We start from the raw sequence: 10629 nt of genomic DNA, 5'->3' as shown, positions 1-10629 counted from the left end.
TAACAAGCAAACAGAAGGCCGGAGGCGAGTGATTTGCCCCAAGTCAGACATAAGCAGGCAGAGAGCAGAGCCGAGGATGGGACCCACATCTGCAGGTCACAGCTAATCAGCCAGCACAGTACAAACAGATCTGAGCAGCTGCTCATTCTTCCCCTTTTCCGTTTTGTCCATCAGAATGCATGCTCCCTGCAAACAAGGACACACAGGACCTGCTGCCTGTCTCAAAATTCCCATTTCACCCAATTAGAACAGGGAGGAGCCTCAAGGATTACCCCCCCACCCCCACACACAGTTCTTTTACCTATGGAACATGAGGGTACATACATTCACCGTCCAGAGGGCTCCTGCCTTCACTTCTCATGGAAAAGGTCATCATGTGCCTACCCGGGGTGCCAACGAAGCCACAGGTTCCAGAGAGGAACTGACACAGAAAAGTTCGAAGGAGGCAGACTGGCTCAGCACAGAAACAAACTGTCTACCAAGGAAAACTACCCCATGGGGGACTGATTCTCTTTGAAATACGTTCGAGTGCGTGGGAAAATGGTTTTTCAAGAGCTGGTGGACTGACCAGTCACCTGGTACATACAAGATCACATCCGCATTCTGACAAGAGTGGCTTGCCTGCAGTGTAGACCAGGGGCCAGAAAGACAAAGAAGGCGCATGGAGACTGGGTGAGAAGCTTCTACGGTGTGATGGCAAGGGCGCACTGCAAAGGTACGAGAAGAGATAGAAAGATGTGTATGGACTCAAGAGGTTTAGGAAGCGAAATCCACAGGACTTGGTGTGACAGACTAGAGTTTGGAAAGGTGACAGAGTAGGAGTTGACTTCTGGTTTCCCGACTCCAGGCTAAACGGATGAAGTGTTTACTGAGAGAGGCAATAGAATAAGAAAGGTGGTTTTCAGTGGAGGAGGTGCTCATGAATTCCGTCTTGAACCTGATGAGTCTGAGGGGCCACAGACACATCCGAGAAGAAAGGTCAGCAAGTCCGATACACAGAACTGGTGCTCCGGAGGTGTGTGGGCCAGAGACAGGAATCTGCCTGACCTGCTGATAGGTGGTCATGAAGCTGCACAAAAGGTCATCTAGGGAAAGAAAGGAACACGGGGCTGAGCCCATAATTAGCATTCAGTGGCTACCAGGAGCATGATTTTGCACAGGAGACACATCAGAGAGGTAGAAGAAAGACAGGAAGCAATGCAGAGCATTTGGTCTACTGCGATGACGAGTAAGGAGACAGAGAAAGGTCAGGTGCGCTGACTTAGAAACAGTTTTGGTAAGAACTCTTTAGTGGAACGACAGGGCCTGAAGGGTGGAAGGTGGGAAAGTCAAGTCAACCCCTGAGCACTGGCTGTGATGCGCGACAGTGACAGGGCAATACCTAGAGGTGGGGCAGTCAAGTGGGAGAGAATCAAACAGGAGCGCATGATGGGAAGGAGTGAAGGGGAGAGGATCCTCGCAGGCTCCTGGAAGGGCGGGAGGGCATGGACTCTGAGCCAGAGTGGAGACTGAACCTGAGGAGGAAGGAGAGCCCCTCCCCGTACCAGGCGAGGAGGAGAAGGGGACAAATACAAGAATGGGATCATGATCAGCAGGATGGAGGAGGTCCTGTGGGATGGCTGCTAATTTTTCTGTACGACTGGAGATGAAGTCATATGTTGAGATGGAAGAGGAAGGCTACATGTGATGTCAGTAGCACACCCATGTAAATGGTCTAATTTATCTGTTATGCCACTTTCTCCCCCTACTACCAATACCTTATGTCCTGCTCATCTATTATTTGGCTGTCAACCCAAAGGATTTTCATATTTCTAAGCCGACAAAGTATGATGTTGCCAGTGCCTCTGCCCCAGGTGACCCTTCCCCATCTGCCATTCCTGCACTTTGATCACCTACCTCTTTTGCATACCTTTCCCCTTCTATTTCTCATTAGATCTCATAAACATGACTTTTTAAACAGTCTCCTGCCACCAGTCAGCTCGAACTCAACAGATATGACCATGCAACTTCCTGCTGTAAACCTGACTGCAGCTCTACCGTGAAGACTGCATCAACGTGGACCCCTCAATGTATGCAGTGTCCAAGGTGCAACCCGCAGCCCCACCACATCTCCCTTTCTACCATCTCAGTCTCATTCCAAAATGTGCCAAACAAGACACCTATGTAGAAATACAACCCCGACAGCAAGCTCTCCACTCATTTCTGCCTCGGAACTGTAACTTAACAAAACATCTCTCTGACGGAAACACAAATTGCATATAACCTTTATCTCCAGCTCCCACATAGAAGATCAATACCACTTTACACAGAACAGCTGTTCCATGTATTTTCCTTCTATGTATGAAGGGGTCACGTTCATTAACACTACAAATTGTACATTATATTCAGAAATGTCAGAGCCTTGAAAGAATATGGAATTGCTGGCATTCTAGCCACTTTCCCAGTTTGCTCTCTTCCTACCTCTAAGTCCTACTTTAGAAGTGCTATTTTGAGATTTCTATTTTCCGAAGCTGCTTTGACCAAAGGCATTCTGTCAGCTCAGAGTGAGAAAGATGGCGGGGCGAGGAAGTGCAGGAAAATGCTAGTGTTAGGCCCAAAGAAAGCCTGACTAAGTCCAAAGACAGACAAGCTAAAGAGACTTCCGTGCTTTGAGGTTCTTTAAGTCTGTGTGTGTGCCTTTTCTTCTTCCAATGACCTCTCTCCTCATCATGTGTCCTTCATTAACAAAAGGTTTCTGGATCCGAGAATTCACGCTGTGCGCTCCTTCAGACACTCCATTCAATTTACACCTTTTATTACAGTGGCTTAACATCACCATACAAGAACAAGAGTACAATATACCTTCGTCTAGGCATCCCTACATATTAAAAATGATATGGCCACACCGCAGAGGATTCAGACATAAGCACTTTTAAAGCCAGAGTTTGGGAGATGTGATCTGAATGCAAGTATCAAAAAGGAACTAGCTGGTTAACCCAAAAAAGAAAAATACATATTATGACTTGAAGCCATAAAAAAGTAAGAAATTCAAACTCTTTTCAGAATTTTAGGTACCTACAGAGCCAAAACTTTTTAAGACTGAAACCAGCTACTAAATCCCAATCCTTAGAAATTAAACATATACGTTTTGATAGTTTAAGTACAGACCCAGAGGGATACAGAAAACAGATAAAGCTCCTCCTGGCTCTGATTCAAACCTTGGGACATTTTCAAGGCTATGTCTGATGAACCTTTCCTGTCAGTAAAGTCTTTTCAGTTTAAATTTCTATTCTGTAAGTTTATGTCCTACAGTTATCTGCTGCCAGCTTCAGGCTGACCTCACCAAGAGAAGTAGGGCAACTTTAGAAAAGGAGCTTGGTATGCTTTGTAGTACTGGACCAGAACCAGTAACGACAGTACAGTCTTTCAGATTTCTCATTCCGGGAGCTTAAGACGAAAGTCAGGCATAAACGTTAGGTTAAGTGCCTTTTTGACCCGATTCCTGGTAAGTACGTGTATTCAGAGATGTGTTCAACGCACAGTCGCTCAGCTTCTAGGCACAAGGCACTGGGAGGCTTCTGTCAGGCCGGGGGAGCGGCGGTCTGACTGTGCCACACGGTACCAGAGGCGGGTCCTACGCGTCCGGGGCTTTTACGTTTAGTTCAAAACCACTTGCCCTGAACTTTCAGGCCTTTTCATTCAATGTGCACGATTTCACAGGAGTGCTTTCTCCAGGCTGCACCTAGCCCACCCGAGGCCAAGAGACTCACTGCGAAGTGCAGTGAGGTCCCCGCTGAGGACCCGTCCGGGGCGGGGACAGCCCAGGAAGCCCGCAGGAGAAGCCCGAGGAGAGGCCCCGGAGGGCCAAGGAGGGCAGGCCACCCAGGGCCCGGCTCCGGGGAGCAGAGCCCAGGCATGCACCTTCATGAACTCGTCCTTGTCGAAGCAGAGCGAGTCCGGCCCCTTGGGCAGGTTCATCTTACTTCTCTCCATCCCGCCGACTGCCGCCTCTCAGCACCGACACTCGAGCGAGGAGGAAAGGTAGGAGGCTGCGCTCCCCGACGCTACCAGTGAAGCCACGGCGTTTCCACCACACAGAAGGCACCGCTTCCTCCAACATGGCAGCGCCCCCGCCCGGCCAATGAAAGAGGACGCCGCAGGCCCGCCTGCGCCTGCCTCCGCCAAGAGAGGCGCGCAGGCCCTACTGTTGAGCCAGCAGGTGATGCTGCCCCCATGCGGCGGAGGGCGACACTACAACCTCGCCTACGTTTCTGCAGGGCAGCCCCGACGCTGTTGATGCACGGTGAGGGGGAGAAGGGAGGGCGGGGAGGGTCAGGGGCGCTCCCTCCCCACCTCGCCCTTTCCCTCGGAAAATCGGCCTGCGAATCTCTTCCAGGACCTTCTCCCGAGATTGTCCCGGGGGAAGCATAGCCGTGGCAGGATGCTGGCCCTTTACTTCTGCGGCCGGTTGTCCAGAGAGGGGGGCGCGTCCGGGTGTCAGGCCTCCTGTCTCTGGGTGCCGCCGCTGCAGCCGCCTGGGCGCGGAGGCCTCTGTGGGAACCCGGCTCCCGCCCTTAGCCCCTGCACCCACCCGCGAGCGTGGCTTCTCCCCCGCTGAGCTTGGCTCCAGCGATCTGTAGGGAGGAAGGTGGTCAGCTGGCAGCCTCGGGTCGTCTGGGCCGCTCCCAGCTCCACTTCAGCTCAGCTGCGGGGCGGCCACAAGTTTCGGTTCTCAGAGCTCTTAAAGAATCACCTCGCTACCGGCCGGCCGACAAAACGCAGCCGACAAGTAGAAGTGCGAGCATGTTTATGTCCAGTCCACTCTAGAATGGGCGGAATCGTGTGTTTGTGGCTAGCGTTGGTTCGATAGCCACACCTGCCCCCAATTTCCAAGACCCCCTCCTCCTCCTGCCGTCCACCCCACATTTATTTTGAGATTTTTCTTTCCTCTTCCCTTGCTCTTTCTCCCACTGTCCTCCCCTTTAGTGGGAATGTCATGGTCAAATGATGATTCATTTCTCTTTTTTTTCTCCATGACACTCTGACAGCTCAAACCACAGATCTCACGTGCGCCCTTCAGGCTGCAGCTTTGCTGTAATAGCCCAGGACTGGGCTGCCCCTCCCAATGCTGTGATCTCCCAGAGATAGCATGAGCAGTCCTTAGAAAGGGATGGGACACAGCAAGACAATGGCTTGCAGTGAGTCTTGCATTCGAGTCACTCCAAACGGGAAACTGGTCACTTTTTTTAAAAAACGTGAGTACAGGGATGCCTGGGTGGCTCACTTGGTTAAGCAGCTGCCTTCGGCTCAGGTCATGATACCAGCATCCTCAGATCGAGTCCCACATCGGGCTCCTTGCTCAGCAGGGAGCCTGTTTCTCCCTCTGCCTCTGCCTGCCATTCTGTCTGCCTGTGCTCACTCTCTCCCCCACTCTCTCTCTGATAAATAAATTAAAAAAATCTTTAAAACCTGAGTACAGAATCTGAAACAATACATTCCCTAGCAGTGGGCCTGGCAAGGCCTTGTTTAGGAAAACGTTCGCAGTCAATATCCAGAGACTATGACAGGTAGGATGAGAGCTGGAATCTTATTTGGAGAATCAGAATAAATTGCCAGGGGAGCAACTATGAAAGTGCATTCTATGCCCTGTTGTGGTCATTTGGATATAGGGAATGAAAGCCTCATTATTTGGTCTTTGTTTGTTTACTCTTATTATGAAAATTCTCAAAATGTGTAGAGCAGAAGGATCCCGGCCCTTCCGAGTACTTATCACTCTGCTTCCCCAACTGTTTCATAGGCCCTCCTCCTTCTACTGCCCCCAAAGTGCCTGTATTTTTGTTTTTGGGAGAGAGGGGAGGTCTGGAATATATTTTAAAGTAAATCCCAAACATCACATCATTCCCTGCTCCCCAAATACCTTGGTTTACACATCAAAGAAGGAGGAGGAAGAGGTGGAGGAGGGGAAGACTGAGAAGGAGGAGGGATGAAGAAGAGAGATTTCCGCACAGGCCCACCATGCCAGAATCAATAGGTCTAATAAGCTATTCCGATTGGCTCTGAGAGGCATGACTTTTAGCCTCTCAGACTTTTAGGGCCACAGTGCTAATAAGCGACAAGGGCAAATTCAGGCAGCGCAAACAGCAAGGCCCACACTCATCACCAAGGCACCGAGTGGGGGGGCAAGGGTGCCAGACCGACAGAACAAAGTTGTCTGGGAACCCCACCTGCCCTAGAAGTCCAGATGAGCGAGTAGTTGAACTGTTTTTTGCCTTCATTGTCATTCCTTTCTGAAATTATTGCCGGCCTTTGTTAAAGACATGAACCTGAGCTTGTGCAGCCTGGGGTACTGATCTTGGGGTTGCTGAAGAGAGTAGGTGCCAACAAAGAATGAAAATCCCTGCTACCTGTTCTCCTTCCGAGAGTCAGGAGGGAACAGTCAAGACCCCATACAGTTCACTGCCACGTGGAGCCCTGGCTGTGGCAGTGGCGTGGCCCACCAAAGCCAGGAGCAACAGGCAAGACCCCAGACCCCAAATGCTAATGGAACACCCTGGGGAGGACGAAGGAAAGGCAGAGAGTCAGCGGAAACCTTCCCAAAGGACATTTCCCTCAGTTTCATCTGGGAGCTGACACTCAGCTGGTACACACCCCTTCAGCCACACAAAGTTTGGTGACTAGCCTCTGGCCAGAACCTGCGGTGTGTCTCCCTACCCTGAACCCTTCCTAAGATCCCTACCACGGCCTCGCGATCCAGGCACTGGGCGTGTAACACTTGACTCTGCAGGGGTCCCCAGGCCAGCTTTTGGTTAGTTAGTTGTCCGCGCTGTTAAAGATTTGACTACTGTTACATGTTTGACTCTCGTCTTTGGTGATGGTACCTATTTCATAGGAATTAGAAGCTGGAATCCAGGAAACAGGCTGGAAGATGAAATTAAAAAGTGGATACAAAGCTTCTAATCAGAGCCAGACACAATCGGCGATCAACTATATCCCAGTCTCTCCCCTCTTCTCTGATCTGTACTTTCCTTAATGAGGAATGAGACTTTAAGTTGACTTTTTTTTATCTTCAAGTCTCTCTCTCTCTATCGATTCCCTAACTTCCCTCTCTTGCCTTCATTTCATCCTAGAACTTGTGCCCACGACTTCTTTTCTAAGTAAATATTAACCTCCTTTGACTCTGAATCTCTGGAAAATTCTCAGTTCCCTATTTTTGCTGGCACTGTGACAGGTCCTCATTTCTCCTTCCCACTCCTCTCTATTTATAGTTTTCACATTTTTTTTGGCAGGTTGGCTACAGAACACTCAAAAATTGCAAAGAGAAATACTGTGTTCTGGAAATTCGCCCGAGCATTTTTTTCCAATATCGTCCTTATGCTCTTCTGATCCTCTCTTGAACTGTTGGACTAAAGCAGCTGACGCTTCCACCAGCAACCAGAGTCATCCTGTCCACTACTGTGGGAACAGAGGGTTTCCATTTGGAACTGCAGACTGAGCCTAAAGTCTGGTGGCCCTTTGGTGCCAGGATAGCAGGTATGGGACGGGTGGGACATGGAGGACAAGCATCATGGTAGAGGTCTCCATTCGACCAGGAAAGCTCACAATGAGCCAACAGGTACATTTCAACATCTTCTGTATTTTCCTTATAACCTGTTTCATTCCAGAGTGGATTTGAGATCATTTAGTTTGATTCTTAAATGTTTCCCATTCCAACCGGAAACAGACTCATCCTACAGGCTCCCAAATTCTGCCTCATCTTCCTAATCAGTTAGTACCCCAAATTGGGTATGATAGTGCCAGAACATTCTTCCATGTGTATTTTATAACAGACTAGTATTTTATTAGTTTTTTTCAAACTAATAAGAATGATAAGGGTAACTTTTTTTTCTTTTAAAGCATAGGCAAAATCACGAAAGACATTGAAATGAACCTAAAAGATTATAGTGTCTTCCAAGGGAAAACAGGTGTTGTCTCATGTACCCTTCTGGGCTGACCAATTCTATGGGATATTCTGTGCCTTTCTTGTCTTTGAGCTATTTTGCAACTCTATAGATTGTACATAATTGATGTGGATGCAGATGATCTTGTCTAGCTATATGTAAATGAATTTTGTCCACTGGAAGTACAGTTGACCCCCTTTCCTTTGGTAGAAGGCAGTTTTGCATCCATTTGCATTCTATTTGCATATCTATTTGCATCTATCAAAGCAAATTCGTTTAAGTATTACTGATTGTATATGTGTCTGCCTTGAGATTCTTGCTTGAAGTGGTGGTAACATCTTAGTGGTTCCCGAGCTAATGAATGAATTAAACAAAATCCCTTCAGGCATTCATCTCATATTTGTAAAATGGTCCTTATTTAATCTTTTCGAGAAAATGATACACTAGCAAACCATGACAAGATTCTGGTAAATGAAAAGTGCAATGAAATCAAATCGGAATGAATTTTAGAATTACCTTCAATGTGGCCCACGCTATGCCAGAGGCAGAGAATGATTGAATCTCAAAGACATGACTTCTGGCCCCCAGGAGTTACAGTAATCTGTGTCAACATTGGCATGCCTGAGAAATGCATGTGACATTCCCATCAGGGTTTCCCCGGGGGTTCAGTTAACCTTTCTCTTCCAAGCTACCCTCTCTTGTAGTGATATCAACTGTGCCCTTGGTTTCAGCTCCCATTCCCTAGCCAACATCTCTCCCACTGATACACGACCATCTGTTTCTTTCCTACCCACCAGGCCCGTGTAACTGACTACCTACTCATGCTATTTCACTGATGTTCCACCTATGCCTCAAAACCCAGCATGTTCAAAACTTGATTCATCATCGTTTGTGAAAGAATGGCTTATCCTCTTTTGCTTTGTTTCTTTAGAAATGATTCTACCAATGCCAGCGGCATGCACCAGAAACCAGGAAGGAATCATACAGCTGAGCCAACCTGCTGTACTTTAAAACACTTGACCACAATTCTCCAGTGGATACTCAACCCTGGCTTCAAACTCCCTTGTCTCTCCGGTGAGTTTGCTTTCCCTCCTTCAAGACTTGCCTCAACAATCCCTACCCCTACCTCTTCTGAACTATGTCACCTCACTCCCAGCTCCTGTCCTAGGGATGAGGGAGCAGAAGGCAAGCTTAGGACAAAGCAGAAACTGGCACCCTACACCCTCTCCCCATGCCATATGTGTAACATTCCTCATGCACTCCTGGCTGCCCTAAAGGAAAAACGATGCTTAACTGATAGAGATCCCAGTCCTGCAGGACAGGAGTATCCCTCCATCTACGAATGTCCTAGTGACTTACAAGGAAGGAAGAAGCTTTCTCATCAATAGCCTGACTTCCAGAGACCCATACCTCAGTTTCCGGAAGCCCTAACATCACCCTCCCCTCCATAAAATTGAGGGAGGCTAAGGGGGAGGGAAGTGTAATAAAACTGAATTTCTTCTAAGCCCAAATCCCACTGACAAGGATGTGTGATAGAAGGAATGTAACATATCTCCAGGAAACTCCTGACTGTCTTCATGCTTTCCCTCATTAGAGGCAAAAACAGCCTTGACTTGACAATAACCAGGTCTCCCTTATCCTGAAATTCTTCTTTAGCATATGACAGTCCTTCTGGACACCCCCTTTGTCCTCACCTTCCTCAGCTCCCAGTCAACCATGCCTCTGTCTGAGCAGCTCTTTCTGCCCTTGGGTCCTGTCCCTGTGTTTTAATAAAACCACCATTAGCACCTAAGACGTCTCAAGAATCCTTTCTTGGTCATCGGCTCTGGACCTCACCCCACCAAACCTCACCTGTGTTCCAAAACTTCATCACTAGTGTCACACTTCAAGAAAATAAAAGCCCTTTGTGCAGGAATTCCCTTATCTTACCACCACCCAATCAAATCTACACCTACATTTGTATCCATTTTTAATTTGTTTTTAGACATTTACTCAACAAATATTTAGTCAGTACCTACTGTGTGCTACACACTGCCCTGAGTGTTTGTAAATCTGTGGCGAACGACACAAAAAAGTCCCTGGCATCATGGAATTTACATGGTAATTGGAGAAATGTACAAGAAACACAGAAAGAGTTGAAGACAGAGCAGGTTTATTGAGAAGAGCAGACATCCCCAGCTAGGGTTTGTTCTTCCTTGTGCCTGGGATTTGTTCCTTCCAGCCCTCTCCAGGACTCCACTCCCAGGGCCAATATCAAGTTCTTGTTCCAATGGATCCTTCCAGTCAGAAGACAAATGACCTTTTTCTTAAAAACAAAAGGAAAAAACACAAAACAAAGACTTCCTTTAACCTTCTACCTTCCTATAACAACCTCCATATTTCTCTCCCCACCTCATTCCCAGCATAGCTTGTAAAATATTTGTCTACACCTGTGGGTGTAGGGTACCATGTCCCCAAGGGTAGTTGAAAAAATCTCTATAAAGAATCCTCATGTGCAGGTCATTTTAAGGGAGTCCATTTCCAGATCCAAACTCCATGTGTACTCTGTAGGATAGGTGATATGCCCATTCTTGGGTCTGATATCAGGATACTCCTCTCCTTCCTGGAAGATCAAGACACTCCTCTCAGATCTTATTAGAGTGTAGGACTTGGGCTGGTACCAAAGTTGAAATACCAGTTTTGTTTCAAATAATGCCCTTCTGTGGGCAGTACT

The 10629-nt window shown here is 47.9% G+C and overlaps 1 long non-coding RNA gene across 1 annotated transcript; it reads left to right on the top strand.

Moving 5' to 3' along the window:
* The first annotated feature begins 7270 nt into the window (after positions 1 to 7270).
* Positions 7271 to 9697, top strand: LOC131810142 (uncharacterized). Its single transcript, XR_009345439.1, has 3 exons — positions 7271 to 7509; positions 8848 to 8990; positions 9073 to 9697. It is a non-coding gene; the product is annotated as an uncharacterized LOC131810142 (long non-coding RNA).
* Positions 9698 to 10629: the final 932 nt, after the last annotated feature.

The sequence above is a fragment of the Mustela lutreola genome, chromosome 10 (genome assembly GCF_030435805.1).
Source record: "Mustela lutreola isolate mMusLut2 chromosome 10, mMusLut2.pri, whole genome shotgun sequence".
Taxonomy (NCBI): Eukaryota; Metazoa; Chordata; class Mammalia; order Carnivora; family Mustelidae; genus Mustela; species Mustela lutreola.
This window is presented reverse-complemented; position numbering and strand designations above follow the sequence as displayed.